Source organism: Molothrus ater, chromosome 3, assembly GCF_012460135.2.
Source record: "Molothrus ater isolate BHLD 08-10-18 breed brown headed cowbird chromosome 3, BPBGC_Mater_1.1, whole genome shotgun sequence".
Lineage (NCBI taxonomy): Eukaryota > Metazoa > Chordata > Aves > Passeriformes > Icteridae > Molothrus > Molothrus ater.
This window is the reverse complement of record NC_050480.2, coordinates 12,246,131-12,253,099: the sequence shown is the minus strand read 5'-3', so window position 1 is coordinate 12,253,099 and position 6,969 is coordinate 12,246,131. Positions and strand designations below refer to the sequence as shown.

At 50.8% G+C, this 6,969-nt stretch overlaps 1 protein-coding gene across 3 annotated transcripts in view; it reads left to right on the top strand.

Annotated features, from left to right (window-relative positions):
- Positions 1 to 302: 302 nt before the first annotated feature.
- FOXN2 (forkhead box N2) overlaps positions 303 to 6,969 on the top strand; it is a 30,655-nt gene continuing 23,988 nt past the window's right edge. The window contains exon 1 of one of the 3 annotated variants that reach the window (XM_036380865.2): positions 303 to 358. The gene's annotated coding sequence lies outside the window, so the exon portion shown is untranslated. The other 2 variants (XM_036380866.2, XM_036380867.2) reach the window with 2 other exon arrangements.

The window sequence follows — 6,969 nt, the reverse complement described above, 5'->3', positions numbered from 1 at the left end:
CTTCTATTTTAAAATTTTTAAAATTTAGAAAGCGTGGTATTTCTGGGGGGGGGGGGGGGGGAAGGGGAACTTTTTGAGGCGGGGCGCGGAGCCCCTCAGCCGCTCCCAGCCCTCACGGCCCCGGCCCCGGCGGCGGTGCCAGAAGCGGTGCCGGCGGCGGGGGAGGGCGGGAGCGAGGGAAGGCGGCCGGGAAGGAGGAGGCGGTGGCGGCGGCGGCGGGGGGGCCGTGCTTGCTCGCGGTTGCCATGGGGAGCGGGAGGGCGGCGCCGCCGCCGCTGCGCAGGGAGCAGCTGCTCCCTGACACATCCCCCCGCTGCCATATTGTGTCCGCCGCCGGCCGCGCGGCTTCATGACCGCGGTGAGTGCCGCCCGCGCCCGCCGCCCCCGCGGCCCCACGCCTGCCCGCCCTGCCCCCGCGCCTCCCTCGGGTTTAGCTCTCGGCTTTCCCCTGGGTTTGGGGGGTGAGTTTTTTTTGTTCCCGACGCTCCGCGAGGGTTTCGTGGGGGAAGGGGGAAAGCGCGGGGAGTGTGGCGGCGGGTCCCGCTGGTGCCGGGGAAGCGGCGGGGGCGGGGGGGGCGGTGTGGCCGGTGTCCTCTCATTCCCCGCGTGGGGACAACGCGCGGAGGCGGCGCTTCCCCTCTCCAGCCGCTCCCGGTGCCGGTGCGTGGGAACGGGGGGGTCCCCGTGCACCCGCAGCTCCTCCTCCTCCCGGCGCGGCCCCGCGGAGGTTCCGCCCGCCCTCCCGCGGGGTGTACGCGGGTGACCCCCCCCCCCCCCCCTCCTTCAGCGCTCCCCCAGTGGGGCCAGCCCGCGCTCCTTGCGCTCTTCCAGCTGCGGGGATGGAAAACGCGGCCGGCACCTGGGAGCGCGGCCCCGCCGTGCCCCTCGCCGCCGGGTCACCCCCGTCAGACCCAGGCGCTTCCTTCGGTGAAATAAAGACGCGTTCGGCCTCGTTCCGCCGCGCCCCGTTGTCCCCGGAGCGGCGGGAAGCCCCCAGGGATGTGCGGAGCGTCCGTGGCTTGCGGAGCTGAGGGCAGTGTGGGAGAGGAGCTCCGGGGTTCCCGCGTTTTGGGGTAAAATCCAGGAAACTGCTGGCGGAGTGCTCGGGGTCAGGCTGGGATCTGCACGTGGCCCTTCGGAGTTTTCCCATCTTTTTCGGGGTTTTTTGGTGAAGTTGGGCGATGAGTTGGTGGCGGCAGCAGCGGAGCAGCATCCCACTGCCTTCCTGCCTTGCTCCTGCTTGGACACACCGGCGGGCTTGCTGCTCAGGTTCTGTGGGAGCGGAAACTGCCTTTTGTTGGTGAGGGTTTGGATTATGACAGGGCCCAAACAAAGAGTAAAAGGAACAAAGAAATAAAATAAACCTTGAAGAGGAACTGATAAACTCATGTTCCTGCCGAGGTGCCTGCCTGTGGATGGATGCTGTGTTCTAAATGTGGAGTTAAACGTGCTGAATTATGGTAGACTTAAATGCTGAGAAAGCATTTTGATTAGCTTTGTGCCTAATCTATGAAATCAAGATAACTTTATATATAATTCACCACGCTTATATGCACACAGACACTCTCCAGTTCTTGTTATTGGTGGGCTTACATTCAGATAAATTTAGTAATAGGTGGGTTGTAATATATTGACATATGAATCATTTAACTTCAGTTGTGTTTCTTGGATTGGGGTCTTTTTACCCCTCCTTAAAGTCTGGTGTGGTGCTACATCTATGCAAGAAAAATTCAGCTGCAGTTATCCTACGTCAGGAAACTTGAAGTAGTTTGAAGGTTGCTTGTTTTTTTGTTTTTTTTCCTTTCCTTGGCAGGTGCCTACTCACATTTCCCAAGCTCTGCAGAAGGCAGTCGGAGCTCTGTAGTAGCAATTAGTGCAGCCCAGGGCTCGACCTGATGAACTTAGCCGGGTGCCAGGGTGTGTTATCTCTGAGCTCAGCCACGCTGCTGCAGCAGATCAGCTTCTGCTGGGGGCTCACTCGTGTCCAGCTGTGCCACTTAACTTTTGTAGAAATAGAGAGAGGTGGTGATTCTCACTTCGTGTGTTTGAGTTGCCTGAAATACGTATAGGGCTTTTCTGTGCTTTCAGTATTTTTTGTTTGTTATCAGATGTGCCCATGAACTGAGCAGTGCTGCTGTGCACAGTGTCTACACTTGCAGACTGTGGTGGAGATGCTCTGTTGGCTGCACTGCAGGTCCTGAAGGGAGCTGGAAGCACTGGCCCTGTATCAATCCAGGCATGGCCTCAGGACTTACTGGAATAAAACTTGGTTGATGTCTTTGTTGGGAGTGTCTGGACCAGAGGATGAAATTGTGACCTGCTTTGGGGGTACTGCTGCTGGGGCTGTGCTGAAGGACCTCCTCAGGGATTTTTCAGCCCAGAAGTAAGGTATTTTTTGTCTAAAGGGGGCACTAGTTAAGGAGTGTGCTGCCTCAACAGCTCCAGCCCCCACGGAATTTCTGCTCGAGGAGCCTTTCAGTCTCCTCTAGAGAGCTTGGGATTGAGGGCACCAGCATTGCCAGCAACTCTCTGTGTCAGGACATGCCAGTCCAGTAAGTAATGGAGCAGCTAGAGGGGTGTGTAATGGTCCTGCTGAAGGAGAAGTACTGCCTGGCAAGTGAGTGGAGTGCCTTGGAAACAAGACAGAGGCTTAGGGACATATCAGGCTGATTTTTGCCATCTCTATTAACCACAGGCTCTGTTCCACTCAGTGCAATGGATTTGAAAACCTGACATGTTGAGCAAAAGCAAACCTTCCTGGTGAATGAGATAGTTTGGCATCTGAAGATGCTCTACATGGGTATGGTTCAAACTGGTGAGAAAGCCATGTGGTTCTCATGCAGAGCTGTTGGTTCCCATAACAGCAGCAGAATTTTTCATGTTGGTTTCTCTGGGGCTGTAATTCCCCCTTCCTGCTCTGTCAATTCCACCTTGCCTACTCATTGTTGGGGTTAAAAGGAGCTGGTATTTACGAGAGGAAGTACCCCAGGCTCTCAGAAGACTTTTTCCATGTGCAGGTTTGTGATACCTTATCAGAAAGAGCTGCACAGAGGGATTACAGCCAGCGAGGTGGCAGAAAGGATGGGCGCTGGGAGGAGTGATGGTGTGCCCACAGCCACTGCTGCCATGCATCTCTTGATGCTGTTCCCTGCTCTGGGATATTCTTACTGCACTGCTGTGGTGCAAAACAAGCTATGTGAAACACAGCTTTTCTTGCCTGGATGGATGGAAATGGATGGAAAGCAGGCTCTATTCTCCATAAGTAAATGGCTGTCAGCAGTCTCGATGAACACTCACAACCTTTTTAGCAACTTCTGGGTTATTCCCTTTGGCTCCTTGAGCATTTGCTGTTCCTCCCCTCCTGCTAAACGAGTGCATTTTGTGTAAGGATGTCACTGCACTGCCGGTAACTTTTCCTGAGGGAAGTGGATGGAGGCAGTGAGTGCCTCATCCTGGTGTGCGTGTGCTGCCACTCCACCACTGAAATGGTGTTGGGCAACTTCCTGCAGCTCGGCGTGACTCACGGCAGAGCCCTGCTCTGCTCTTGACAAGTGCTTGCTTGCAAACCCTGTCCACATGAGGAGGCTCCCTGTGGCTGCATCTGGGGTGTCTCTTTCCAGATCCAATGGCTGCCTTGCCTTGCAGAGAGGACACAAGAGACCCTTGGGATGCTGCTTCACATTTTTCCTGGCTCGATCTTTATGTGTGATAGGTGTGTGTTTGTTCCCTGTCACATTGCACCTGCTGATTTGGTGATGGTGCTGGGTGATGGTGAGCTCTCCATCTCATCCTCACCACAGTGGGTAAAGGCACCAGTTCCATGAGCTCTCCATCTCATCCTCACCGTGCTGGGTAAAGGCACCAGTTCCATGAGCTCTCCATCTCATCCTCACCACAGTGGGTATAGGCACCAGTTCCATGAGCTCTCCATCTCATCCTCACCGTGCTGGGTAAAGGCACCAGTTCCATAAACTCTCCATCTCATCCTCACCATGCTGGGTTAAAGGCACCAGTTCCATAAACTCTCCATCTCATCCTCACCATGCTGGGTAAAGGCACCAGTTCCATGAGCTCTCCATCTCATCCTCACCATGCTGGGTTAAAGGCACCAGTTCCATAAACTCTCCATCTCATCCTAGCCATGCTGGGTTAAAGGCACCAGTTCCATGAGCTCTCCATCTCATCCTCACCATGCTGGGTACAGGCACCAGTTCCATAAACTCTCCATCTCATCCTAGCCATGCTGGGTTAAAGGCACCAGTTCCATGAGCTCTCCATCTCATCCTAGCCATGCTGGGTTAAAGGCACCAGTTCCATGAGCTCTCCATCTCATCCTCACCATGCTGGGTACAGGCACCAGTTCCATGAGCTCTCCATCTCATCCTCACCATGCTGGGTAAAGGCACCAGTTCCATAAACTCTCCATCTCATCCTCACCACAAGTGGGTATAGGCACCAGTTCCGTGAGCTCTCCATCTCATCCTCACCATGCTGGGTAAAGGCACATAGTGATGTTCCATGATGCTTCCAAAATGCAATTTAGGTCAGCAAGAAGAGACATCTCACAGTGCTTGGGTAATAAATCACATGGAATGGAAGAAGTACTGCCTGATGCCAGCCAGCATCTTTATGACCCTTGGTACTCTGCCTGCTCCCTGTAAAACACTATGGCTGTGGGAGCACGAGGTTGGGTCACTCCAGGCTGGGAGGGTGCTGTTGAGTGCTCAGTGCTGGCCTGTATGGTCAGCAGCTGGGAAACATGGCAGCTGTGTTTGGGGCAGGAATGCCCATTTTATTGAGTGGTTGCTCAGGGGCACCAGGACCATTTTAAGAGAAGCCTGTAATTTGTGCAGATAGGAATACTTACACTGAAAGTCAATGGTGTGGATTTTGACTTTTTTTTTTTTTTTTTTTTGCTGAGTGCATTTAAATTGTTTTCCCGTTATGTTCAGACTAGACTTAGTGCTCCCTACATTTCCTCAAGGGTTGGAGAATGTTAGGGATTCCATTAAATTGACTACTGCAGGCATCAACACCCACCCCTACTCTTCTGCACACTCAGTCTTGGTGTCTTCTCTAAGGTTATATTCAATGCATTCCTATCTTGCAGTTTGTCACTACTTTTAGTTTCCCAGTTTAAGTGTGGTCCCGTGCTTGCTTTCTTTTCAGCAGTGTCACTGGGTTTTTTGTGCTTAGATTTTGGGGCAAGTACATGGCTGCCTAAAAGCTGAGTACTGGATATGAAGAGAGCTCAGCACCTGGAAAAGTTTCATGAAGTAGAGCTGAAGGAGTGGGAGCTGGGAAGATGACTGGAAGAGTTTCATGAAGTAGAGCTGGAGGAGTGGGACCTGAGAAGCTTCCTCCTAAGCAGCATCCACTCATTGTCCCTTGTCCTGTGGTGTGTGAGGATCATCCCCAGACCAGTTATCAGCCAGTTTGGTTTGGTTTAGGGATGTCAAGTAGTCAAAAGTAGGAGGGTTTTTTGTTTGCTTTCTTCTTTGTTTAAACAGAAAGCCAAATTCCACACTGGTGGGATAAAATTAAAAGCAAGTTGGCCAGGGAGGTCAGCACAGTGAAGAGCATTGCTTTGCCTTCCCTGGGCTCTGGAGGAAATCTTGCACTTTGTGAGCAGGAGCTGGGAAGCAGCAAGTGGGGACAGCTTTGCAGTCACCAAGTTGTACTGGTAATGTGGTTTTGTGATACAGCTCCAGTGGGGCTTTCCAGTTAAATCTTGCAAAAGGGTCACTTGGGGTGAAGCTTCAAGTTGTTGGTTTTCCACTGGAAATCAGGAGTTTTGGTACTTTAAAGGCAGAAAAGCTGTGTGGAAAAGATAGCTTTATGTTTTCTAGCATTGGTAAATTGGTACTGACACCAGCTGAAATGTAGCTATGTTCACTTCTGTTTCAAGAGGATGGTAGGGAAACACACAGAAAGGTTACCCTGGAAAGGGAATTAGCATCAGAATTATTTTGCAAGTCATTTGCTCAAATGGCTCACTTGTGAACATATCAGTGGTTTACATTTTTTTGCATTTTAGTCCACTTAGCAAGCACAGTATTGAATTTGAGGAGAATGACCTGTAAGCATCTCTTGAAAAGCTATTGGCTGTAAATAATTTTTCTTGAAAGCACTTATTTCCCTCCCCTCTCCTATTTGTGCCTTACCAAAGGTTTTTCTTAATAGTTAAATTTCACTGCTTGTTTGGCTTTCTTATTTTTTTAATATTATTTTCATGTCCCAATTTCTCTTTTAGACTGTTATTATGTGCATGTTTTAAATCTGAGGCACGGGGAGCCAGGTCCAACAGTGACTGCAGCCTTTGGAAAAGCTTCACATTTGCAAAGTCTCTGAAGACAGCAGTGGAATAAATGTTCCAGAGGCTCTGGGTCGTGTACAGGGTCTGGATGGGGTCAGGGCATGTCTGAGCTCACATATAATTTTCCTTTCAGATATTTGTAAACCCACTTATGTGTGTGCATATGTATGCATTCAATTAAAAAATGCAAACTTTAATGAAAAAAAGTTAGATGAAATCTTCCTCTTGCTCCCTGCCCTTTCCTGGGCTATGATAAGGGTTTGTTAATCCCTTCCCTATTGCAGGATTTCTTAAATTTTCTTTATATTGGACCTTTGAATTGGTTTTTGTTACTTTTTCCCCCACCCTGCCTTTAATTATATCACGTGGTGTGGGAGAACATTGACATGAGAGTTTTGGAAGTATTTCTGCAAATTCTGGAAAAGCTCTCTTCCTCTTTGAGCCCACTGATGCCAAGGTTCAAATGAAGCCCCTGAGCTTCTGGCTGGTCCAGAAGTTCTTTGGTTGATGGGTTTTATTTTCAGTCTGGATTTGAGAAGGTGTTAAGTGCCCTTTCTAGTGTTTTTTTAAACCCATTATTTTTAATTTTCCTCAGCTTTGCAAGCCAGGAAGAGCAGGAAGGGCCCTGCCTGCTGCAGGTGCTGCCCCTGGGA